Source organism: Mauremys reevesii, linkage group 2, assembly GCF_016161935.1.
Source record: "Mauremys reevesii isolate NIE-2019 linkage group 2, ASM1616193v1, whole genome shotgun sequence".
NCBI lineage: Eukaryota > Metazoa > Chordata > Testudines > Geoemydidae > Mauremys > Mauremys reevesii.
Genome location: NC_052624.1, coordinates 230,712,562 through 230,740,046, shown reverse-complemented (window position 1 = coordinate 230,740,046; position 27,485 = coordinate 230,712,562). Strand labels below are relative to the sequence as shown.

The 27,485-nt window shown below is 40.5% G+C and overlaps 1 long non-coding RNA gene across 1 annotated transcript; it reads left to right on the top strand.

The window, feature by feature from the left end:
- Positions 1-427: 427 nt before the first annotated feature.
- On the top strand, positions 428-24,104 carry LOC120398309. The gene is made up of 4 exons (XR_005594308.1): positions 428-523; positions 3,002-3,055; positions 22,653-22,746; positions 23,788-24,104. It is a non-coding gene; the product is annotated as an uncharacterized LOC120398309 (long non-coding RNA).
- The last annotated feature ends 3,381 nt before the right edge of the window (positions 24,105-27,485 follow it).

Sequence of the window (27,485 nt, the reverse complement as noted above, 5' to 3'; positions counted from 1 at the left end):
TTTCTGGCTCCTAGTTCAATGCTCAGGCCTCTAGAAGAGACTACCATTTAGAAAGAGTGTAAGAAGAGTTTATACGAGCAGAGGTTATCCATATGCTTTGTTATATAACAGCATGCACACCCTGCTATCCTCAAGGAAGGTGTAGACAACCTCCCATGACAGAATTTGGATCTTCTTGAGAAGATTTAATGAGACATTTTGCTATAATGAAGAGAATACTATATACAGTTACAAAGAACATCTATATCAAACCTACTATGTATTACACAGTTAGGGGCCTGGAAAACCCTGAGACTACTTGATTGGGGTCATGCAAGTAGTGCCACACCCCTGTTTAATGATCAGGTCTGTCAGGTAGAGAACCAGCTCAATATGGGTTAAATGAATGGAGAAGAAATACAGCTGGGGGCTCATTAAATACAAAGCCCAATGACCATGGAAAGAGGAAGAAGGAAAGGGTAGCTAGGAGTAATTCTACCCTCAACAGGAGGAGAAGGATGAGGATGGTGGACTTCCAGTGCAGGTGATCTGAGAAGGCAAAGTTTTGATTGCGTTATCTGTTTACAGGAGAAAGGAGAAAACTTTGGTTTGGGTTTGTTCTGTAAGTCACTCAAACTGATGGGGCAGGGAATCCCCTCCTGTGCAGTCCAAAGCACAGATTTTGTCATAAAGTTCTCCTAGCACATTCAGAATCTCACACATATGTATAAACCTAGTGGTATGATATTTTTGCACTATAGGTTCAATAGTGTAGGTATAGCAATAAACCCTTATTAAGGACTAGTTACCTTGTCAAATAAAAAGTCCAGTCTTGCTCATACAAAAAAAATGACTCATACAAGTATTCCCATTGATTTCAGTGGGATTCATTATGTAAGGATCGTTGGCGAGAATAAGGGTTGTAGAACTTAAGCCAGTGTTCTTGAAAAACAAAGGTGCATTTTTGGAAGTGTTCTGTTGAGTTTTAAGAGCCTCCAGCAAGGTAGAGATGGGCCTAAGCCAGTTCCTCCTAACCCCCCATCTGAATACCCCTTAAGGAAAAGTGGCTTCTCATCTGTACTTTAAAGTTTAGACCCATATCAGAAAAACTGAGTTGAAAGTGTATAGGATTCTTTCATTTCTTGTAATCCCCTTCTCGTAGGACAGGGGCTCTCAAACTGGGGGTTGGGACCCGTTGTGGGGGGGGGGGGGTCAGAATGTTATTACATGTGGGAGTCACGAGCTGTCAGCCTCCACCCCAAACCCCACTTTGCCTTCAGCATTTATAATAGTGTTAAATATATTTAAAAGTGTTTTTAATTTATAAGTGGGGTTGCACTAAGAGACTTGCTATGTGAAAGGGGTCATCAGTACAAAAGCTTGAGAACCACTGTCATAGGACAACAAATTATAATCTAGTTTACACTGCAAATTTCCTTACTTTATATTTATTGAGTAACAAAATATGTTCACTAACAAAATTGTTACAATCAGATCCACCTCCAACTTCTATGTTATGTTATCAGCTGACACATAGCATTACCTCCCACAGCAGTAGAAACCAGTTCCACACCAGCAATATGAGCCTGTTACATAGTTGTAAAGACTAAACTGTGGTGGCGTTTATTCTTATTGGTAGGTTTTAACATTGATAGGCAAGTGTCAGCGGCTTACAAGTATTTCTATCATTCACTTTATGTTACTGCCCGCCTCAATTTATTTCTCATTATTTCTTCTAGTGACAGTCTGCAGATAAAGACATTGCAAGTTATTAGGGTCCCAGTTCATGAGAACACTTATGCATGAGATTAAGCCAATTCCTGTTCAGCAAAGCATTTAAGTCTCACTGAAGCTTCATTCTCTATTGGCCTCTTCTGCAGCTCTGAACAAGGGTTTTACTTGTCAGCTGTAAACATTTTAAATTAAATTTATTCCACTATTTTGCCATCACATCAACTCATGCATGTCAAAATGTTGAAAGCCCTGGATATATCTTTTAAAATATTTAAATTACTGTAAAAATGCACTGGACCTTGGAGTACAGACATGTATCCCAATGTTCCTGTAATGGAACTTGGGCCCTTCACACCAGAAGCTGCTGGGAGTAATAGTCTGCAGACATGGTGCATTATAATGAAGGGTCACCTAACTAAATCTCAAGTGACTTTCTGCTGGAGACTCTCTAAAGGCTCTTGTCTCAGTTTTGGCAAGTTGAGGAAAGACTCTCCACTGGGACCTAGTTGGAGGCTTAGCATATGTTTATACCTAGGAATCAGTCTAGAGTTAAGAATGGAAGTTTGTAGCCTGGAACAAGCATATGGGAAATGTCCAGGCTAGTCTACAAATGTGTTTAGTAGCTTAAGCTCATTGGCAGTCAATGAACTTAAGGTAAAATGTCAAGCAAAGGCAAGATTAGGGGATAGCCAGAAATGGCTACTTACAGGGAAAGATGTCTTTTCTCCCTCTCCAGCTTATGGAAGCGGGACAAGAATCTGTTACCCAGCATCTTGAGTAATTTCTGTGTAAGACTTTTACATCTTCTGTTTATTAGTAAAACTAGTTCTGAGGAAAGGGGTGAAGAACTGAACTTGAAAGTCAGGGCTTTATTTTCATTATATTGGCTGGTGAATCTGCCCAACAGCTTATAACTGTTGTCATACAAGTCATAAATACTGTAACAAAAATGCAGCTATGACTTTACTCAAGAGGTCTATTGATGCTATACAAAACCTGGATGACAAAGCTAAAACTCTTGCTGGCACAGCACACTGTAGTAAAATACTTATAATTTAATTAAAATTGGCATGTATGCTCTTAGGAGCAGGGACCATGTCTACCTATGTGTTTGTACAGCACCTATCACAATGGAGCCCTGTTTCTGAGCACCTAGAGGTACTGTAATCAAAATAAGGCAATCTGCAACACCAGCTTAAACAATTTAACCACTAAGTGTCCCAAGGAAACAGATTAAATGGACATTTCAATATGTTACTGGAGTTAACTTACTTATTCTTCACTTCAGCACAGAACAATGGAGAAGTGTTGACAAGTGATTCAGCCTGCTAGTAGAGATATGGTAAGTCAGTCCTTTCTTCTCTTCAGATATTGCATATTTTTCTCAAGTTTTTAATATTCCTACTTCTTTAAACTCTATACTTTAAAAATATCCTAAACTGCAGTATGATGAAAATGACTGACTTTTTTTTCCTTTAGAAGGCACTGAAAAGACAATTTTCCTTTCACTAAAGCAAACTGTATTGGGCTGTTTACAGAGACAGCAATGTAATGTGGGAATTTCATATACACATAATTTAATTGCAAAGGGAAGCTCTTTATCAATTATAAAGGAAAGTAAATAATTTGAGCAGATTCCACCTCCCGTCCCTGCAGGTTCAGAGAGAGAGAGAGAGACTAGTTCCAGGAAACAAACTCATGCTCTTTCAAATGGTAGTACAAAACCCTAACCATACAGGCAGCTATTGGATATCTCTTGATTATCCAAATAATTGTGATGCTGGTCTAAGAAAAACAATGGTAAAAATATATTTAGTGTCATTGACTACAAAGTCTTGGACAGTCCTGGCTTGGTGTACAGGGTTTTGTGAGTTTTCTATGAAACTTTGCCCAAAAGCAAGAAAGTTTATTCGTTAACCTTATTGATACATCTGAATGACTCTTCTTATACCTTACAGGGATATTTCATATTAAAATAGAGGAAGGGCAAAAAAACCCAAATTTAAACCCATAGATTTTAGGGGATATCCTAAATTGCCATTGCCAGTGGCTGTAATATAGCCACTGCTTGGGAAAGAGTCTGAATATTTTTAGTCTGAAAAAAAGACGCTGGCCAGGTGACTTACTGGTAAGAAATACTGTATATACAGGGGCCACACTGTAAGAAGGGAATTGACTTGTTTTCATTGTGAACTGAAGCTAGAAATGAGAAAGTCATTCAGACTGGATATTAGTAAGAGATTTTTCACTTAAAGAGTAATTAGGATATGGAATAGTCTGACAAAAGATGAATATACAAACAGCAAGGAAATTAACAGCTGAGTGCTGAGAACATTTCTGGATATGTCTGGTGAATGGCTGTCCTAAGAAAAGGCAAAGGGTGGATTAGATGGACCAATAGTTCTTCCCATCCTAATTTCCTAAATTTCTGTGTACCCTTTAGAATGGGGATTACTTATTAATTAGTCTCAAACAGCTCCTTTTGAATCCTTGTCACATAAAGGTTGACCAACAGACACCTTAATTAAGTGTATTGTGAGACATTTGGCATTGCTAAGATCAGTGTAGGGGCTGTGTGTGTACATGTCTCTGTACTAAAATCCTTTGGAAATGTTCAAAATACAAAGTGATTGAACATGCACAGCAACCTGTCACTAAAACATTAGGACTTCATTGTTCCTGTATAATTTGATTTTTCAAGTCACCTCAGAAAAAGCAATTAGTTCACATTATGGATCAATTGCCTCAAATTGTAGCTTTAAAGAATGAAGGCACTTTTGAGATTTACCCAGAACAAAAAGCATGTCTGGGCAGCATGGGCTGTGAGTCAGAAGGCCTGGATTTGTGTTCCTCTCAGTCACTGACTGACTGTGTTAGCTTGAGCAAATTGCCTAGTGCCCTATTTTTTAAAAATGGCCTTTGATGTTGGGTGCTGCAGTTTTTGGGTGTGAAACTTAACTCACCTATGGCCAGATTTTCGGAAATGCTGACCACCTGCAGCTCCCATTGACTTCAGCTGATGTTGTGATGCTCAGCACCTGTGAAATCAGCCCAGTAACATTGCTGTCTGCTTGTTTGGCTTTTTTTGAAAAAACATGCATAATTACTGGTAACTTTTGGAAGTCTGGGCCTTCCCTTCTTCTTTCTGCAGCTACCCATCTGTAAAATGGGATAATAGTGTTACTCTTCAGACAAAAAGCACAATACTGTACACATTATTGCCTGTTATTGCCATTCACATTCCAAGACAAGTACACTAAGGAGAAGAGAATAAACCTTTGTAAACGTCTTGAAAACTTGATTCCGATCCCAGATATCTGAGCCCATAACACTGTTTATCTTATACAATTAGTCACTAAGTAAATGTGCCAAAGAGAATCAAGTAACTTTACAAAATAAGTGAAAATATGTATCTATGGATATGTTTCCGAGGTTGGAATCATGTCTCTGTTTATGTCATGTTTCAGCCCACAGACAATTTGTAGAATTGAGCTGGAACCCCAGAAATATACAGTTGAGAAAAATGCTTATGAATCTTGACTGAAGAGTCACAGTAATTACTCGTGGAATAGAATCAACGGGACTACAGGCCTCAATGGTGCAAAGACTTCAGCATGTGAAGACTTAAACTTCAGTGGGACTGCTCACGAGTACTGTTGAACATGTACATAAATCTTTGCAGGATTAAGGCCAAACCAGACTGTATTATTAGATAAAGAAATCAGTTTACTGATGTATATGTCATAATCTGGCCCAGTCCCTCTCTCTGGGCTCACACTCATCTATCATAATTGGATCCAGCTACTGAATCCCATGTGCTTCTAAGTCCCCTGGGTCTGGGTAATGTCTGGTCACTATTTCTAGCTCTGGGTCTCTCAAGCATGCTCCCAGGTGCAGAGCCCATGGCTGACACCCTTCTTAGGCAATGGGACCCTGCAGTCCAGCAGCCTAAATCACAGAACCAGTGCCACAGCTTTCCTGAGCCCTTGGTTGAATTCCCCCAGAGTCTACATTGCTGTGAGAACCTCTGGTTTCTAGTTAAACCCTCCAGGGACAACATGGCAATAAAGGAAGGAACACAGACTCAGTCAAGGAAATTCTTAGCCATAGACACTTTACTTTTAAAAAAGCACAAGAAAGTTTCTGTGGAAAACAAGAAAATCCTGAATGCGACCCTCTCAGTCTGATCTCACCCCGTTTGTAAGTCCTGGTTTTGAACACCATCATAGAGTGAGTCAGAGTTTCTTCTATATGTGATATCTCCAGCAAGTTCTGTTTACAAGATGTGATGGAATGGCTCCTTGCGTAGAAAAACAGCCACCTTTTAAAAACAATCTCTGTCCCATTTCTGCCCCATGCTTTGGTTGGGAGGTGGTAGTTCCCAGACCCAGATCCCCATCCTCCCACTATCAGCTTCTGTGTATAGAGAGTCAAAATCACTGGCCCTGCCGATAGAAAAGCCATTGCTCCTGTAGGAAAGAGTAATTCATCATTGATGGCCCTCTCATGGCTCTTGATGGCACCTCTCTCTAGGAGGTGTCTGACACACCAATATGATCACACAGTATCCAGAATAGTAGAATTAGATTTGGCAGAATTAGACTAGTTTTCACCACCAGCTGGGAGTCTTAAACCAACGTGGTTGTTACATGACAAAATGAAAGTTGCAAACTGAAGGTTGCAATCACAAAATGATGTTCTCCAAATAATATGAGGTTCTCTTATTTGACCTAAACATACCCCCAGTCTGTCACATATACTTCACTCTATTATTTTCCACATTGTTGAATCACATGATCAAAGGGAAGAGACGATTGCAAGTTTCATGATCTGTGTAAAAACTTCTGTGGTGAAATAAAGGTTCTGTGTAGATAAATAACATAATGTGCAGTTGAAAGAAAGAGAGAGACAATAAAAACAAATCTAATATATCCTCACTCCCGCTGGGGACAGAAGGCCTGATTTTGATCTCCCACAGTTTTTGTATTGCTGTAACTCCATGGACATTATTGGAGATAAACCTGATTTACACTGATGTAAAGGAGACCAGAATCAGGTTTAGCCTGGTTAGCCTTCTTGAAGACTGTGTCAAGCCACACTCTATGTAAATCAATGAAATTCTTTCTGCTCTTTCTTCCTGTGACCTGAGCCATTCTATGTTAAAGTTTAAAAAAGGGATTTTTAAAGTTATTGTTCTTCTAGCAATGTTTCCTTTTAGGCAAGGGAATCTGATCATCTGTGGAAGCTGGTCACTACCATAAATGTGTAACCATTGCAGTTAAAGAAGGTTTTAAAGCTGAATGCCCAAAGTTAAGCACCTAAATACTTCAGTGGAAGTTGTGGATGCCAAAGAATAGGCCACTTTTAGTTAGATGCCAAAATATGGATTTAGGAACTGACATCCATACCTGCAAGTGTAAAGATTTAGACCTGTATGATCAGAATGTTAATGCCTAGCTAAACATTCCTGCTTTTGTTTCTTTTACTGTAAAACTTTTGTTCCAAATGTTATTCATTCAGAATTTGATGCATTTAGTGTAATTAACATGGGGGCAACAATCTGAAGAGAGAACCAAAGTGGAGATTGTGCAAATGATTCAGGGACAAGTGAGAGAAATTAACTATGAAAAAGACAGGAAGGTAAAAAGCATAAGGCAAAGGAAACTAGATGAAATGGGATAGGGTCTGGGAGAGAAATTCTTTCTGGCCAGAGCTATGGAAACTGGAGGCACAGTGATTATAATTTTGTTTCCAGTTTTTCTGTGATCCCTTGCCAATCTCAAATAATTTAGCAATGCTGAGAGTTAAGGAATGATTTACCTTGCTCCTTGCATAGCAGGAAAATCACTTTGCAATATATTTTGTTGGGATATAGAGCAGTATTTGGTTAAAGCAGCAGTGTGGTGCTTACACCTGATGGCAGCACAAGGAACTTCTAAGGAACTGGCAGCAATGTTAGGAAGAGGAAAAACCATAATTAGAGGGGATGAGGAACCGACATGAAGATATTTCTGTCAAAGAACTTAACATGCAATACTTGTTCATGCAAATACAGGATATCAACAATACTACTTACATGAGCAAAGGTTTCAGAATTGGGAATGCGGGGGGGGGGGGGGAGTTTGTAAAATGAAGGGGAAATAATTTAGTTTTGCATGAAATCCCTGCTCATATCAGCAGTGGTTTGAACAACAGACATATATCCTGAGGGGAAGCAACTGTGAAGAAGGAAATAAGAACTAGGATATGTTGTTCAACCAAAACAGACAGACAGGTGGCTAAGCTCATTTTGGCTCCCTCCTTGCAAAGGCAGAGTAAACCAACAAGTGAGCTAAAGAGTAAAACATGAGTTGTTTAAATAGGTGTTTAGAGCTAGGACAGCCTCAGCCCTTGGGATCTCATGTGGGATGATACTGTTTCAGATAGATTATTTTAATGTTGATGATAGGGTGCAGGTGAAAGGTGACCTGAGCAATGAAGACTCCTGAGGCAGGAAAAGATCTCTCAGGTCTTCTGAAGGTATTGGATGGGAACCTATTTAAAAACAGTGAGGTAAAACATTCAGTGAGCAATGCCCACACATCCCCTTACCCATATGTTGCAGGACTCTGTATTTCTGCAGTTGTGTGGGTGTGTGGGGGGTGAGGGGAACAGCTGTCAGTTGAAACAAAAGCAGCTGTCCTTCGTTACAAGAGACATCCCTCACTTTAGACCTCTAGCTACTTCTGTCTCAGACATTTGTTTCAGTTCCAGCATTGTAAATGATTTTTCTCTAGAAATGCTGAATAATAAAACGGAGTTAGCAAACAATATTATTTATGCTAAAGGAATTAGTTCCCATACGGTTTATCCTGTATTATTGTTTATTCCTATGCCGTTCATCTTGTATCCATGTTGTGTCTGACATTTCAGCATTGGGACATTGAGATAATAAGATGGATTAAAGTCCAAGTGAAGAAAACTTGAAATTATCATCATTTATCCCTTATTATTAAGGTAATTTTAAAATAAAGTCAAGGCAGTTAGAGCTTTAAGCTTAACAGGAGTGGATGCCAAGGTGAAAACGGACTTGTGTCTGTGTTCCTATTCTCTGAGTCAGTCATCAGCTGGCCTCCAGTATTGCCCTTTGCCCTCTTTTGTTCTCACTTAGCACCCGAAGGAAGGCTCTCTGAGATCACCTGCTTTGACCCCCTGTCTTCACTTCTCTGACGACAGTGTTACAGATGCCAGAAATAAAATGCTTTGTATAGATACAGCAGTTTCCACAGATGTATATACAGTACCTCAGTTTTCTAAAAATAATCAAGGACAGGAAATACTTAGCTTAACTCCCTCATTCCCCCCCCCCCCCCCCATCAGTGGCCCAAGTGAAAATGAGAGACTTGAAGCATTGCCTTTGTTATGGAAGCCCAAGGGAGTGGTTTAGTAATACACACCATATTTTTTTTATTCAGTAAGAGATCCAGATTCCTGGATGCCCTTATGACACATCTGAAGCATTATGTACACATGCCTGAACAATTTGCTTAAGCTCGTACATCATACTGTTTCATCACTTACTTAACCTCAGTGAATTATTTCACAACCAGCTCTTATTTTCAGATGTACCAACCATCCATACAACATCAACACGAAGGAAACATTTGTCTCTCTTCCATCCTATTTTGTATCACAGAAAGCAAATGTTTCATTACTTTGAAAGCAGAATACCCTCACTCTTGATGCCATTATTATGAAAAAGACTCCTTTGAAGGCTGTTTAATTCTTGAACTGAACCTGAGACCTCAGGCTGAATTTCTACCTCCCAAATATATAACCTAGAAAGCTGAGACAAAGCAAAGATAAAGCAGAGCCACCTGAAGCAGTATTGTTGAAAATTCCGTATGTTTGCTAGTATTTGTCCAAGTTATTAACCAGTGACACTAAACTTTTGTCCACAGAGCTAGTTTGCAGTGGGGAACAATGGCCTGTGAAATATTATTTATTATTTGAACAGCACTATATTTCTACATGGCACTTCATGACAAGTTGATATAATAAACAGAAGACAAAGGAGCAGATTTTGGCTCGTGGTGCAGCTATTATGCACTGCTCCAGCAGCCCAAAGCCAATGTAACCAGCTAACCAAAGATTCTCTCAGTCTTAGCCTGCTTCCCAAGGCTCTTCCAGTGTTGTTCGAGTGTGGTTACAAAGCTGTTCCATCAGCCTTTCTGATCCCTGGCTGTTGTAACAGTCTCTTGGAAATCATTAGCAGATGGCCAGCTCAGAGTTTCACCTTATGACCAGATCATTCTCTCCAGGATTGCAGAGGTGGCTTACAGCCCTCTTCCTGAGCTTTGCTAGGTGCAAAGGGGCCACTTCTGATGGTCTGACCCACAAACCAGACCAAGACTTTGCAGTTTAATGGAATAGACAGGTACAGTACATTGCACAAGCAGTAAGTGGCAGGTGTCATCACTGTCATTGGTTTTGTATAACAGATGAGTTGTAAGAAGTGATTTGAAGGAGGAGTTGCAGTGTACATTAATCAGGGAGGTTTTTCCCAAGCTTAAGGGGCAGCATGGAAAAAGGCACAGTAGCAGGAGTGGTCAAAGGAAGTAGCAAAGAAAGATGTTTGGGAGTTGTGTAACGGTATAGGAAAAATCTGGAGCTGAGAATGGTACAATTGGGTAGGCTCTGAAAAAGAATATTGAAGAAGATATCCTAGTGATGGGCACAGGGTAAAAACCTAACTGGAATAAAAAGACTAAAAGCTCAGGCAAAGATTCAGCAAGTGGGAGAGATGTTAAGAGTAACAAAGGAAAATGAAGGACAGCTTAAAGTGAAAGAAGAAATCCTATAGGTCTGACAGAGATTTTTTCCTTGGTTATTACTTTATAACCTTGTTATACCACTGTATAAATAGTTATTTCTGCATTCCAAAGTACAGGACTTTGGACCAGTGAGAAACGTTTTTTTTGTTTTTTTCAATTATTTCAGACTTTCTGGATTTCTTCATGTTCACAGTACTTCCTTGTTTCTGGTGTTTTTTGTTGATCACTTCTATGAGCAAAAGCAGTGATACGTGTCAAACCAAATTAGCTTCTGGTTCAGGACAGTATGTCCAGTGGTGAGCTGGAGCCGGTTCGCACTGGTTCACACGAACGAGTTGTTAAATTTTGAAGCAGTTTTAGAACCAGTTGTTAACCTGCTTCCCTGCGAGGGGGCGCTGTGGCTTTGATGGGCTCCAGCCGGTAAGTGATGTAATTCCTCCTCCAGCTGCCGGGGGCACTGCACTGCAGGAGCCATGTTGGCAGCCCTGTTGCTGCTGCTGCTCGCCCGGCCCTGGGGCTCCCGCTGCTGCCTGGTGGGTCCCCAGCTGCTCTGCTGGGCCTGGGCTGCGTCCTGCTGCTCGGGCTGCTCCAAGCTGCCCTCCCCGTGAGTACCTGCCATCCTGCCCCCAGCCAGCCCCTGTCTCCAGCCAGCCCTGCACCCCCTGCCTGCAGCCAGCCCCGCACCCCCTGCCCACAGCCAGCCGCTGCCGCACCCCCTGCCCTGCCTGCAGCCAGCCCCTGCTGCACCCCCCTGCCTGAAGCCAGCCAGCCCTGCACTCCTCTGTCTCCAATGAACTCCTGACGCACTCCCCTGTGGCCCTGCCCAAAGCTAGCCAGCCCCATACACCCCTGCTCCAGCCAGCCCCGCACCCCCCTGCCCCGCCTCCAGCCAGCCCCTACCTCCAGCCAGCCCCACACCCCCTGTCTCCAGCCAACCCTGCACCCTCCTGTCTCCAGCCAGCTCCGCACCCCCTACCCTGCCCACAGCCAGCCCCGCACCCCTGCCTCCAGCTAGCCCTGCCGCACGCCCCTGTCTGCAGCCGGCCCCACATCCACTGGTGCCCAGGGCAGTAACCTTGCACACCTAGTTCAATGAGGGGGGCAGGGAGCAGCTGGGACCCACACATGTGCACACCCTAGGGTGACCAGAGAGCAAGTGTGAAAAATCGGGATGGGGGTGGGGAGTAATAGGATCCTATATAAGAAAAAGACTCAAAAATCGGGACTGCCCCTATAAAATCGGGACATCTGGTCACCCTAGCACACCCCCAGGGAGTGGCAGGGACCCACACATGTAAAACGAAGCTCATTTCTAGTTCAGGCCCATCTTTTTAAAAAAGAACTTTAGGTGGGGTTAACATACAGCCATATTTTCCCAGACATGTCAGGCATTTGGTTCTTAAATCGCCGTCCGGGAGGAATTTTTAAATTTTAAAAAATCTTCCTGGGAAAATATGGATGTATGGTAACCCTATTGGTACAAAAAATACATACTGTGGCACAACCCTTAAATCAGAACTTTTTATAGGGAACCAGTTGTTAAGATTCTGGCAGCTCATCACTGAGTATGTCTGCATCTGAAAGTGCAAAGGCAGAATCAGCAAGAATATACTGCATAGTTAATAGAAAATTAATGCAAAAAGCTTCTTCTATATGTACATAAGACTGATCAATCTTGCATAACATCATTTCCCATCTATTGCATTTCCACCCTTGGTTTACCTTTTTTTGGCATTCAAAACTGAAGGGGCATTTTAAACATCTGCAGACAATTTTTATAGCCATTAGTGATTCATAAATGTTGATTTCAAAGACATTTCCTACAAGTCCTCTTCCTCCATGGGACCACATGAGTGAGTCTCCCCACAAAAATCCTTGATTTGTTTCCAGGGCGTATCTCAAAATGTCTGTTGTCTCGGGGATGAAGTGGTTTTGTTCTAGCTCAGTCGCTGTAAGCTATTAACGCAGCCAGTGCAAACAAATTCCCTAGCCACGAAAGATCCTTCAATCATTTTTGTTTATTGCTTCTTCTGAACCTGATGTTAAATACTTCTGGACTGCATCTATACTGCTAGTCAATCAATGCAGCATTAAATTTGCACATATGTAATGTTATTTAAGCATTATAAACCATTTGTTCAAGATATTTAGTTCTAAGAGAGGAAAAGTGAAGTGTGAAGAAGGAAACTGATAGAGCTCTCCCTAGTAATGTTGAGACAGAGAGACATTCCTTCTGCGTGCGTGGCAGTAAACAAAACAAAACAAAGTCTACATTAAAGTGGAGTTTAGTTCATATATATATCTATATATATGATCAGTAATATAAGGGTAAAATGCATTTTGGCAGTGTCCTAATCATGCCCCAAAACTAACTCAATTACCTGGGTTTGTATAGCTTAAGTCTAAACTTAAAAGAAATCTTAATATGTTCAGATATAGAAAGGTACAGTTAAGGCACCCAAATAGCCTTGACATTGCCTTGCAGTGAGGCAATAACTATCCATTATCCACTTATGCATTTCAGTGCTAAATGTGTAATAGAGATTGTGAAGTGCACAGGAATTATGGACGCTGACTTAAATGTGACAGTTATTAGACTGGATTTGCTGAAGATGCAGGAGGATGCAACTGATGTCAAGTGGAGACAGTGATAAGGGAAAACTGAGTTTAGGAATTGGGCCCCTAGCAATTGCCCAAGTGGTTTGCATAGCAAAGAGAATGGATGAATTCATAATCAACTTGGATTTCAGTATGGCTAATAACTGTGTAACCTGCTAGTAAAAGCATTTTGCAAATCCAGCCTGTGGAAATTCTCTTTAAAGATGTGGCCCATGTGAAACAAATGCTTTGTTGGCAACTGATTTGTGGTGAGCAAGTTGTCCTTCCCTCAGGAGATGTAAGCATCATTGCAACCACATGTACAGTAACTTCCCAATAAGGGAATGAAGTAATGGCTGAGACCTACTTTGAACAGAGAATCTGGATAGAATTTTAACTGCTACTGTTCTTATAGGCATGAAGTAGGAGCAGCTTCATGTTCACTTGCGGACTATCCCTGACAAACAGCAAATGGTAAAGCAGGGGACAGAGTGGCAAAATGTGAACCACTAATTCCAGTAACTGCTGATATAGGATAAACATTACAAGATAAAGGGGTGATCAGGAGCTCCCAGAGTTTTACTGGAGTTGCTGAAGAATTAATTGAAGAGCAATAGAAAGGAATGAAAATCTTTCCAATGAGGAATTGGAAACAATTCTCCGAATGCAACGGGATAAAATATACAACGGTTTTCTGCGTTGGTGCAGAACTGGATTCTTAGGCTGGCATCGCCCAGTGTCAGACAGGCATCTTACAGCTTAACAATTTCAAGAAGAAACTTTACAGGGCATTGAAAAAATGTATTGGGAAGATATAACTGAGCTTTCAGCCAGTCTTTCAGTCTCACTCGTAGTTCTGGTTAAGAAAAGAGATAGCAACACTAAATCTAGCTGGATTGTAGACAATTTATACATAGTTGATTCAAAGAATTTTTATCCTTCGTTCTGAATAGATATTACACTGGATGCTGCAGCAGATTGAATTCATATTGATTTTTCCACACCAGGTCTCACAGTGACTCTTAGCACACAGAAGTGAATCCAAAAGATAGGGAGAAGATTGATATTACAACAGATCAATAGCTCCTGTCATTTCAGCTACTGGCTTCTGGCTTCAGTAATGCCCCTGCTACCTTTGAGAGGGTACTGCATGGCATGCCTGTTCTCCTGGTTGATAACTTGGTACATGCTTAAAACTTTCCAATGTGAACTGATGTATTTACAGATGGTCTGTGATAACCTTAGTATGCCAGTTTGAAACTGAATCCAAAGAAATGTGAGCTGTTTTAGAAAGAGGTAACCTACCCCAGGTGCACAATTAGCAAGGAGGGAATTTCCACTGACAAAAGGAAAATTGAAGTGGTACAGAACTGACTGACTTCCCAGATGCACACAAGCATGCAGAGTTTTGCAGGGCTTTCTTCCTAGTATAGAAGTTTCATTTCTAGGTTAGCCAATATAAGCAAAACAGTTGCATGGGTTGGGTGAAAGGAAAACCATTTCTTCGATCACTGAAAATCATTTGGAATTGGTAGAGTTAAAAATCCCTTCTGATCACTTCAGTCTCAGCCTTCCCATGTTTCAAAACCCCTTTTTTATTAGATCCAGCTGTTAGTATGTACAGAATGGGGTCGTACTGGAACAAGAATGTGAAGGACTTGAAAGAGTGGTCACTGAATGCAGGAAAAGTCTAAATTCTGTTGAGAAAAAATTATTGCACCACCAGGAAGGACCATTTGGAAGTAATGAAATCTACAGACCATTCTCACTCTATCTATACAACACAGTTGTGCTCAGGATGAAGCATTCATTTTTACAATGGGTCTTTAAATTCAAGAATACCTGAGGAGCAGTTGTCCAGGTGGTTGAAGAAACTGTGGTACGTGATGTCATAGTCAGACGCAGACCTAGGGAAAAGCATAGAGATGCTGATAATTTGTCCAGCTGGTCTTGTTGGAAGGACCTAATCAGGAGAACAAGGAATTGACCGTTCAAATGGAGGAGTGTGCCCATAGAGAGAGCCCTCAGTTCAGCCCCTAAGGTGTACAGAAGAACAAATGTTCCCATTTCTACTGCTAAGACAGTGGAGGCAGGGTTGCTAGAGTGAACCCCAGATCAGTTAGACTGCTCCAGTGGAGAATCCTGATATTAAATAATATGAGATTGGAAACTCAGTTGGCAGTTCCAGTCACCCTGGAATATTGTGTTTCTCAATATACCACTGTAAAGGTTTTCCAATGGGAAAACCTGGAATTTAAAGATGCAATTAGTACAATAAATTGGAAAACCAAGTGAATGATGGATACAGGTAATCACCAGACTGTACCAGGTTCATTGAAATATAAAGCATTAAGCTTATGCCATAGCTTTAAAAGAACTGGATATTTGGGGTTACAACAACCTTAGCCAAGCTAGAGGAGAATTTTGTATTGGGTAATATGTGGCCATGACTGAAAAAGGATACAGGAACTAGGATGTTTCTGTTGCAAAGAAGCTGCCTCCAGTAGACATTGATTATCATCAGATTGTTCTCAGAGTTCCCTTTGTGTTGCAGCTAGATGAAAGAATTGTTGATATTCAGGCTTACCTGAACTAATCCATGCTTAATATTGAGTACAGTACGCTCCACATGGTCAAAGGCTGGTGGTTTGGGCTGAGGGATTCCTCTGTGAAAGTATGTGGACAAGTAGGATTCAGAAATGGACAGTATGTTGAGAGCGAGATCAAGGGAGCTGCTCACTGGCTACAGGACAATGGTATCGGGCTGAGATAACCACTAGTGGGAAGGTTGCTGTCCAGTTTTGCTGCTGTTTTTATCACCTCTGTTCAAGATGAAAAGGGCCTGGGTACGTTTTACATTTACAAAGAAATATATCACACTAGAAAATGCCCTGACTCGCTATCACAATATCTCTGCCAATGTAAAACTGATACACTGCAAAGCCCCCCAATTCTGCTACCTCTCAGCTGTGGAACAGCAATAAACAGTAAGGCACAATACTGCATTGGCAAGGGAGTGGAGTAGTTGACATAGTAGGTCTCTTCCATTTCCACTTTCTATGATAAATGGTGACATGTTATCTGAAGCTGCTGGTCTTCAAGTCAGTGAGAATAGGCTAGTGTCACAGACTCTCAATTTTTGTGAGAGACTTTGTAATCATTACCTTTACACAGCTTACCTTTCAAGTCCTTGACAAGAGCTCAGGGGATAGTGTGATATTAAAACCTAGACATCTTTTCTCTTGTCTGGGTTTTCTGTCACAGTGCCAGTGTCTAGGTGTGCAAAGTTCTGGCAACATAGAAGACTTTGATATATTTTTCCCAGGCTTCAAACAAACAGTTAAACAATGGACTTGTGACTTCAGGGTAAGCAAGGGAAGCCAAGAGTTTATGAGGTAGCTCATCATCTTTATGTTTCTGGCATTAGTTTAAATAACTTGCAGGGTGGAGGGGGTGTATGAGAGAGAAATAGACTTGTTAGTGGTTTTTGAGACTGCAGGTTTGATGCCTCAGGGTGTTTTCTGGTCCACACAGGTTTGCTGCTATCACTACAGGTAAAACAGAGGGCAACCCTTCATCAAAGATTGAAAATGGTTTTTTTAAGACAAGGAAAGAAAATTCTAATTAAAAAAGGTCCTTGAAAGGTATTTAAGTTTCTTTGATAGTGCAATCAATATATTAAGTAGAAAGACTGCTCAGAAGGATAATGGTTTGGGTATTATTTTTTAGATTTACTAGGACATCAGATACTGCGTGACTCCCATATGAAGATTTTTATCAACTATAAGATTTTATGGTATCCCCAGATTTGTTTTTTAATAGTGCGGTGGTTTGCATGGCTATATGTCTGCTGGTGTGTGATAAATAGCTACCTTCCTTCAGAGGTGCAAAGTTTCATTATCCCAGGCTTTGTGCTTTCAGACAGAGGCATCACCTCAAAAAGCATGAAGGTAATAACCCTGCTCTACTCAGCCCTGCTACAATCACATGTGAAATATTGTGCTGAGTTCTGAGCAAGTCATTGCCAGAAAAATATTGACAAACTGGAGATAGTTCAGAGAAGAGCAACAAAAATAATCACAGGGCTGGTGGGACTGATTTATGAGAAAAGATTACAAGATCTGAATATACACCATTTAGCTTGGCTAAGTGACAACTAACTAATACTCAAGTCTACACTTGTTCGTTGTTGTTATTTTTTACTAGTGGGAAGCACCAGAAACTACAGTGATGGAGCCATGTGAGGATCTAGATGAAAAAGGGTATAAACATCAAGAAGAAGAATTATAATATGGGGTAATACAAGTGAATAGAACTAGGAGGAAAATTGTATGGAATTACAAATGGGAAAATGTTGGCAGAATACTGAAGGGAATATCCTAACAGAGAGAACTAATAGGCTGCGGAATAGATCGCCAAGAAAAGTAATTGTAATCCAGTTGCTGGATACATTGAAAACAAGACTGAATGGGAAAATGGAGAGAACAGTCTTCTGTTCTGGTCTATTCAGATTAATTTACAACACTCCTCAGCATAGTAGCAGAGCCCTACCAGAAATGCAGTGATCAACAGGGCTAGCACCTGTAACATGTGGGGGTTCTTTCTTTTTCTCCTTTTACTTCAGGAGGAAAATTGTGTTGGAATTTTTAATTTATATTTTAATTAATAATAATAAATATACATTAAATATATGTACACTGCTTTATTGTAAAGTAGACTGAATGATCAAATAGCAGTTAGAGATGTGAAAGATCTGATTTAGTGTCTCTGCTCAGCAGACTGGAAATTTGCTTTGTAAACTAACTGGTGACATGCTTTGTGAATACACAGACATTTCAGGACCAGCCATCACTGACTTTCTTTCTGCTTTTGAGTGACATAACATAATAAAGGGAAAAAATAACAGACTAAGTCATTCAGGTACGGCTTTGTAAACTATTCATAGCAGAGTCAAAATCACTCAGGTGTCTTAATTGTTTTGGTTTTTTTTAATAGTACACAGAGCTTTTGTGAAAATGTATTGCCTCTCCATGGAATATTTTGCATCTGTGAAAATCCTCTTAAAGAAATCCAGTTTTTCTCTGTGTCCGCTCTCTGGATATCAGTAAAACTTCAATGGTGCTTAACTGGGATCATTGGGACTGATCACAAAGTTAAGGTCACATGTTATAGTGTCTGGTTCTTCCCTGACTGGCTAAGTTACACCGTGGACTTGAAAGGGCATTTTGGCTCATTTTATTAGGAGCCAGAAACAGTCATTACTGTGATAATTTTTTTATTAATACAAAGTCTGGAAACTGGCTGCATTTTTTAAAATTCTCAGATTCCAAGCACACCATTTTATAAGTGGAACATGGCACCCAGAGAATTGTCTGTGACATTAAACGCCTACTGTCTCTGTTTGTGGATTTAGCTCTTCACACCCCTAAACTACTGACTTATTTAACCCCCTGATTTATACAGCTGGGGAAATGATGAATTTTGCTGCATTTGAGATGACTGTATAATACACTTCATTACATTCACCCATAATCTTTTTTGCTAAACTGACAAAAATGTTGACATTCATCATACTGGTGTTTTTATTTGTTGACCAGGGTATGTGTGTAGGACAGACCGTTCACCTCACAACAGACATATGGCCGGGCTGTCAAACCACTAACAAAAAGGCCTCAATTCTGCAATTAAATCTATAGGGGAAGGCAACTGTGCCCTCACAAAGCCACATTGAAATTAACAATTCAATTGTAGCTTCGATGCCTATGTATAAGGGCCGACTGGATTAGTTTTGAGGGTGTGTGGGGAACTTGGACAGAAAGAAAAGGAGACAGTATTGCAACTGCAGCACCTAGCAGAATGTATTTATACACACTTCCCAGAAAACTACTGCTGCATCTAATGTATTCCACAAGGTCAGATAGGCAATAGAAAAGTGGTTAACCAGCTTCTCTCTCCTACCATAGGTAGCGCCTCAGATAACACTGGTCTACAATTTTTGAGAAGTCGTCTGCTTCAGAGTTAAAATGTGCTATTTATTATGTATTTTGATGTGCTGAATTCAAATATGACAATTAAAACAACTGATTGGCTACTGTTTCTAAGATATTTAAGTTTTTACATTTAATGTCTATGTATATTGTGTAGATAGTAGAGTTTTAATCATAAATTGTAAACCTAGGTCTTTTCATGTGTTTATGGTTGCTTTACATGATAATATTTCACCTGTCCTGTTTATGTAACACTTTAAAAATCAGCAAAAGGGTTATATAAATAAAATTTATTATGAAACAAACGGCAAAAAACTATTATGTACATAGTTTAGTCCTATTCAGTGTCTGCTCGGCGCTTCTTGGCTTGTCTCTTGTATTCATTAAATGGAGCTTCTCTTGTCACTGTCCAGCAATAATCTGCAAACATTGATGGGCTCCATTTGCCCTGATAGCGTTTCTCCATTGTTGCAATGTCCTGGTGAAATCGCTCGCCATGCTCGTCGCTCACTGCTCCGCAGTTCGGTGGAAAAAAATCTAGATGAGAGTGCAAAAAATGTATCTTTAGTGGCATGTTGCAACCAAGGCTTTTGTATGCCTTGAGGAGGTTTTCCACCAACAACCTGTAGTTGTCTGCCTTGTTGTTTCCGAGAAAATTTATTGCCACTAACTGGAAGGCTTTCCATGCCGTCTTTTCCTTGCCACGCAGTGCATGGTCAAATGCATCATCTCGAAGAAGTTCACAAATCTTAGGACCAACAAAGACACCTTCCTTTATCTTAGCTTCACTTAACCTTGGAAATTTTCCACGGAGGTACTTGAAAGCTGCTTGTGTTTTGTCAATGGCCTTGACAAAGTTCTTCATCAGACCCAGCTTGATGTGTAAGGGTGGTAACAAAATCTTCCTTGATTCAACAAGTGGTGGATGCTGAACACTTTTCCTCCCAGGCTCCAATGACTGTCGGAGTGGCCAATCTTTCTTGATGTAGTGGGAATCTCTTGCACGACTATCCCATTCGCAGAGAAAACAGCAGTACTTTGTGTATCCAGTCTGCAGACCAAGCAAGAGAGCAACAACCTTCAAATCGCCACAAAGCTGCCACTGATGTTGGTCATAGTTTATGCACCTCAAAAGTTGTTTCATGTTGTCATAGGTTTCCTTCATATGGACTGCATGACCAACTGGAATTGATGGCAAAACATTGCCATTATGCAGTAAAACAGCTTTAAGACTTGTCTTTGATGAATCAATGAACAGTCTCCACTCATCTGGATCGTGAACGATGTTGAGGGCTGCCATCACACCATCGATGTTGTTGCAGGCTACAAGATCACCTTCCATGAAGAAGAATGGGACAAGATCCTTTTGACGGTCACGGAACATGGAAACCCTAACATCACCTGCCAGGAGATTCCACTGCTGTAGTCTGGAGCCCAACAGCTCTGCCTTACTCTTGGGTAGTTCCAAATCCCTGACAAGGTCATTCAGTTCACCTTGTGTTATGAGGTGTGGTTCAGAGGAGGAGGATGGGAGAAAATGTGGGTCCTGTGACATTGATGGTTCAGGACCAGAAGTTTCATCCTCTTCCGACTCAAGTGAGAATGATTCTGGGGCATCAGGAACCGGCAGTCCTTCTCCGTGGGGTACTAGGCGTATAGCTGATGGAATGTTTGGATAATGCACAGTCCACTTTTTCTTCTTTGACACACCTTTCCCAACTGGAGGCACCATGCAGAAGTAACAATTGCTGGTATGATCTGTTGGCTCTCTCCAAATCATTGGCACTGCAAAAGGCATAGATTTCCTTTTCCTGTTCAACCACTGGCGAAGATTTGTTGCACAAGTGTTGCAGCATATGTGTGGGGCTCACCTCTTGTCCTGATCTCCAATTTTGCAGCCAAAATAAAGGTGATAGGCTTTTTTAACCATAGTGGTTATACTGCGCTTTTGTGATGCAAAAGTCACTTCACCACAAACATAGCAGAAGTTATCTGCACTGTTCACACAAGTACGAGGCATCTCTGCTCACTTTGGCTAAACAGAAATGTGTCCCTTTGCAAAATCAAACACTGACAAATAAGAGAGCACGACACTGTATGATTTCTAGAGCTGATATAGGGCAATTTGTTCAGCAGAGTGATGTAAGCTTTGTTATGATTGCATCATCCATGACTTCTAGGAATAACATGATGCAATTCATATCATGTATGATGCAATACCAGCTTCAGATTGCATCATTCATTGTTTTGCCTAAAAAGCAAGTACTGTCCAAACCCAGTCATAGATTTATTCATAGATCCAGTCAAAGATGTATTTTAGTCATTTCTGGTTTAAATTGAGATCGCTTCCCTTTATAACTCACTTATCCTCCGCTATTCCCAAGTCAAGGGTTGTATATACTGACCCAATAGCATAACTTGAAAACTAGAGCCAATCAACAATTTTAAGCATGATTTTCGTTCTCAGTGACCCAGAATTAGTAAAGTTTGACTACATTTATTTCAGAAGCATTTTGGATGTAGAGCAGTGTAATGGGCCAATGTGATGTATGCTGGTGGATTTTCCCATGTGCACACAACTCAATAAAGAAAATGAATCACTTTTGCATAAAATCTTGTGCTCAAAAAATTGCATGCAGCAGTGGCTTTTCACATACCAGTGCATTTTAAATGCAAAACAAGAAGTCTCCTGAGTTTTTCTGTGAAATCTATCTGAAGAAGAACAGTAAAAATGTTTGTGGAAAATATAGCTTCTTCATGCAGGTGTGCCCTTAATTCAGTGAAAGTCCCAAGTTTTTTTGTTGAGCATTCAACCACATAAATTCAGAAACAATCAAAAAGAGTACAGCTCCACATGTTATTGTAGTCTGAACCCCATCCCCATTATATCTGTTTAAAAAATATAGAAGAGTTCGTCTGTTAGATTATCCTGTGACATTTTTTCAGCTCACCCCCCTTTCCCTGCCTGCTTTTTCCTTCAAAGAGATTTCTAAGACCTTTAAAGCAACTGCCACACAGGCTTCTCTCACCATCTCCCATTATTACAGAAGGGGGAGCTTAATCAGCAACTAAAACCCCTTCTGCTGCTCTTTCCTTGAGATTAATGCATCAAAGGGTGCTCTGTTTCGGGGGTAAAGTTCACTTTCACAGATTCATTTCCCCATAAATCTCTGACTACTTCTAGTCTTCCATAAAGCACTAGGTTCCCTTGTGCTGGCTGGATTGTCATAAACACATTCAAAGACTGAAACAGCAGTATTGTACTTGAGAGGGGGAAAGACCCACTTGATTTCTGCTCCTTGAACAGCTTGTTACGCGTCTGACATTATTGCTTTTTCTTTCAGCTGTTCTTATTTATTCAATATTTGTAGCGTGGTGTCAGAGACCCCACAGAAGATGTTATCCCTGCTTTGACGGGCTTACTATCCAAATAAAAAAGATGAAGGGGGTGGGGGGAGTGGGATAAAATATACAAGCAGTGAGATTAGAGAGATGGCTTGCATATGTCATGTTATCTTCATATTTTTGTTTGTTGGAATAGAAGCACTGGAGGAGAAAGGGAAGGAAGAGACCACAGAAAGTGAGGCAGGAGCTAAGAAAAAAGAGTACAAGGAAGGATGATTGGAAAGAAGCAGGTAGGGCTGGATGAGTGATTCCGTCAGTTGTGAGAAGTTGGGGCTTTTTTCCCGCAGCCCTGCTGTTGCTCTGCCAGTCCTGCTACCTACGTATCCTTTTGGGATCAAGTATGAGATCTGTCAGTGTTAGAGCTTGAAACTTTTTACCACAGGCCTTCACTTGAATTCACTTCTGCAGTGCTCCCAACCTATTCTGTGCCTACTTTCTATGCACATTTGAGCAGTCAAGTCTTATTCATGCAAGTGCTCACAGAAAGCAAGTTTTAAGCCTTCCCACTCAAATATGTGGTCAGTTTTATGTGGGAAGGGACAATGATTGACTGTAGCAGGGGTACAGAGTTAACCAACTCTCTCTCCAGAGTCGTGGAGCAGAGATAATTAAAATGAGCCAGGCAAGAATCTGACTGTTCCCTTTGCAATACAGACCACACAGGCCCACGCAATTGCTTTGTGTGAGCGTGATGAGCGAGAATACAATTTTAGCATTTTACCCAGCCAATTACTCTTAAAGTAGCCTAATGTTGCTAAGAACTATGCCCTTGGCAAGGCCAGGCTGGCTCAAAAAGGAAAAGTTATAAATTTTCTAAAATTCTCTAATCATGCCTATCTCGTACCTCCCTTTACGCTTACTACTAAGAGACTCAAAGCCCCAGGACAATCTAAGGGAGGGGATCACTTGCTCTATTAGATGTTTCTCTCTCTTCCTCTTCTTTTGCCTAGTTATGCAGCAATCTGTTCTTCTGACTGAGCATATTTAGGGATTTTGGGGCCCTCTTCCATTAGTGCAATGTCAAGAGTATAGAACTCTGCTGAATAGTAATATTATCCTGCTAGTCTTTGCATCATTATTACCGGTACATATATTTACAGTTGCTTAACTTCCCAGATATTAAATCATTTAATTCTAAACGGATCCCCTTTTGCTTATCTGTATGAGTAGCAACTTTTCTAGTAGTTTCCTAACAGCAAATCACTCAGTCTCCTTCACCATAATTGGTTCTACAACATCTTACCTACCAGTTATCTTTTTATTTTCTCCAGATCATTCTCAGAATGCTTGAAAAACCTTTTACGTGCATTCTCAGAACATACGATGTCTGAAAAAAAGACGGCAGTACCGATGAATAAACCCAGCTGTAAGATGTGATTTAACTTTCATTATTGACTCAGTAGATACTATCACACCACCTCCCAATTCTTAAATTCAGTAAGAACAGCAAAGACTCGGATCTGTGACATTTATGTTAGAGTCTCAATCAGTGCCTCAGGAAGTGCTGAGTTACAAAGAGCATCAGCTTGGGAGAAGGACACAGACTGAACAAGCACAACAATAAAGGAGGATCTTCTTTGATCAGAAAACAGAGATTTCCACAGTGGAATGAAAACTGGCAGCTTATAGAAGAAGTTATAGTTTGAAATGGAACTTAAATGGAGTTAAGGCACTTTTCCAAGGAACTGAGACAAGTGCTTGGGGTGGATTGATTGATTACACCCTTTAGTTTAATATGTAACAGATTATTTTAATGAAACGTTTTGAAGTTCTCTCCTTTTTTTGTCCTTGTTTTTTGCAATAGAGCAGAGCCCACCTCCTCCTTATTACTTACTGATTTTTTCCCCTTGCTCCCTTTGTATTTATCTTGCCATTGCCAGTAGGGTCAGAGATCCAATTTATTCAGCACCTTCTTCTGGGGTCCAAGCACTGTGGCAGACTATTGAGCTTCATCACCCAGGAGATAAAATCACAAATAAGACTGTTCATCCCACTTAGGAGAGTGATACTTTGCTGCCTGCCACAGTGCAGTTTTAAACTTAGTTTCATCCTCCCAGCAATCAGCCTGTAAATATCATTTAGGGCATTAGACGTGCAACTCTTCATTTCATAGGACCATGAATGAGAGAAGTTAAATTTTGCGTGAAAAGTGAACTTCTCACCTAGCTTGGGATGGAGATAAGGATATTGATTCAGATTTGATTTAAAAGAGAAGACTGACCCAAGCATATTTATCAAGGGATCTCTATCTGCTTTGAGTGGAAAAACAGTAGCCAGTGCACTTTCCCCATTCCCTGTTTTATAAAGCTATAAGGATTTTTTTTTAGCAGTGGGGGGTGGGAATGGGAGATTTGGGGCGGGGGCGTTCTTTGGTGCAGCCTGCGGTGACACAGCAACCCAGACATATGGTGTCATTATTCAGCCAACACAAATTTGACACTTGGTGAATTTATTATATTTTGCTTTGCTCCTGGTGCCTGAAAGGCTTTGCAACTGTCTCTTCATAGGGCCTGTCACAGATGTTGATGTATTTTCCTCCTCCACAGCCAGGTTTTACTGTGGAAACTGATACAACTTCACGATAGAATTTCTAGATGAATTATTCACGCATTGCATGCTTTCTGCACACAGGGGCTTGGAAGAAATCTATCCTATTCAATAAATGGTCTTTTTAATCCCCTTTAACAGAGCATTTTCCCTGAGTTTAAACCATTTCTATTATCACCTTTGTGATCCTAATGTTTTGGATAACATATTTACAGTTAATAGCCTGGTTAAATTTTTCACTATATTTCACCTTAATGTGCAATTAAATCGGCCAGACACAGTGATGAAACTGATACGTCCAAGAGACAATAAACCACATGGGCCAAATTCTCATCATCTCAACTTCTGCTTGCTTTTTTTTTTTTATTTGAAATCCCGCAGACCATTCCATGTCCAGTGATTTATAGGGTAATTCCTGAAATATCTCAATATTTGTTGTTGTAGACAAGATGGGGTGCTCTTAATGCCAGTACCATCTGTGGAGATGAGTTTTTAATTGAAAAGAATTTTCAGTCTTGATGGGAGAGAGTCAGATGAACTCATCACTGCCCCCTGAGAAAAGATTAATGAAATGAAAACATGAAAACTTATCATACCCTTTAATACCTGGAGAAGTAATAAGGATTCATCAAGTGACAATATAGACTCCGGTGCCTGTGGGTGAATAACTTTAACATGGCATAGAATGTCTATTCAAGAATTAAGAACTACATTCACAGTTTTTAAGAACATTGACACATCAGTATATAGTATTAAAACTTTTGCTTCAATTCTCCCTCCCACTCACCTCCACCTCTCCCGCAAGTCTGGATTCCAACTTCCTGGTTCACACTTAATAGTTCCATTGAAGTCAATATGAAGTATTTTTATTTTCTTATAGTAGTTTTTAAACCACAGCTGTTGTAGATATTAATTCTCTAATCCAGTTTAGGTGATGTCATTTTAATAAACTCCAGTAACGCGTTTTTAAATGGATATGTATGATCTAAAACTTTAGTGATAGAGGTACTATTATATACAGTATAAAACTGGCCAACTACAAATGTAGTTAGCAAATTAAATCCTAATTGGTCTTTCTTCTTACTCAGATTGCTTGGTTTTGTGTGTACATCAATATAGCCTGCATTGCTTAATTCCTATCAACCAACAATATAACTAAGTTTCCAAATGTTAAGTGGGTTCCTTTCTTGGAACAGTTCCATTTCTTGATGAATTTCCATATGCTAAGATCCCATCTTTCCACCCCCACACTAGCATTAAAATCCAGAATTCACGGAGTACCTGGCATCTACCCAAGTATTGTAAGCCCTCTGGTCTAAAGCTAATATACAAGTATTATTATTAATATGCATTCCTCCAAAGTTGTTCACTTACAGAGTAACTTCAAATGAAATTCACATTTCATTTGAACTCAAACCCATATTTCATGTCTACATTCAAAGACATTCTGCTTCTGAAATTTTGCACCAAAACAGTTGTATATTATTGAGAAAATATTACTGTACTTAAGAAAAATGCTTTGACTTTCACAGTTCGGTCACTGCCACACTGTTAATTGGCCACTGTGCATGGAAGAGGAATGTAAGCCATTTTTTTAAAAAATTTGTTTTTTCTCAATAAGACCATGTCTATACTACAAACTTTTGCAGATGCCACAGTTAGTGGCATTAGTAGCGTAAAGCCACAGGGCTGTGCATACTCACCACGACTGCTTGTGCTGGTGCACAATGCAGTCTACCATGTGCAACCTGCCACCATCCAGTGCATTGTCTTTGGGAAGTTTTGGGACTCTAGGGTGGGACAGAAATGAGTCGCACAGGGGTGATGGGAGAAAGGGGCTAATTTCCCAGCATGCAGTTGTCTCCATCCTATAATGTCATCAATATCCCATAATTGTCATGCCTTTTTTATCCCACCAACCCACACAACCCTTCTCCTTGTCTGCCATCTTTGACAGAAGCATGGAGCCTGCACAGTTCTGCACTATTGCCATAAGCATTGCAAGCACAGGATGCATGGTCTTCCAATATTTGCAGAGCTGCAAGAAGAATCGAATAAGTGGGCAACATGACAGTTTATTGGAGGACAGATTGCTGCGTCATATAGTGAGAACCATTTCAAGGCTGTTGGAGAGATTCACAACACAGCTGCAGATGGTGGAGCACCACTTCAGGGCCAGAGAAATGAGCACTGACTGGTGGGATTGCATCATAATGCAGGTTTGGAATGATGAACAGTGGCTGCAGAAATTTCAGATACACGAGGCCACATTCATGGATCTGTGTGCTGAACTTGCCCCAGCCCTCCAGTGCAGGGACACCAGAATGAGAGCTGCACTGACATTGGCGAAATGAGTGGCGATTGCACTGTGGAAACTTGCAACCCCCGACTGCTGCTGGTCAGTGGGAAATCATTTTAGAGT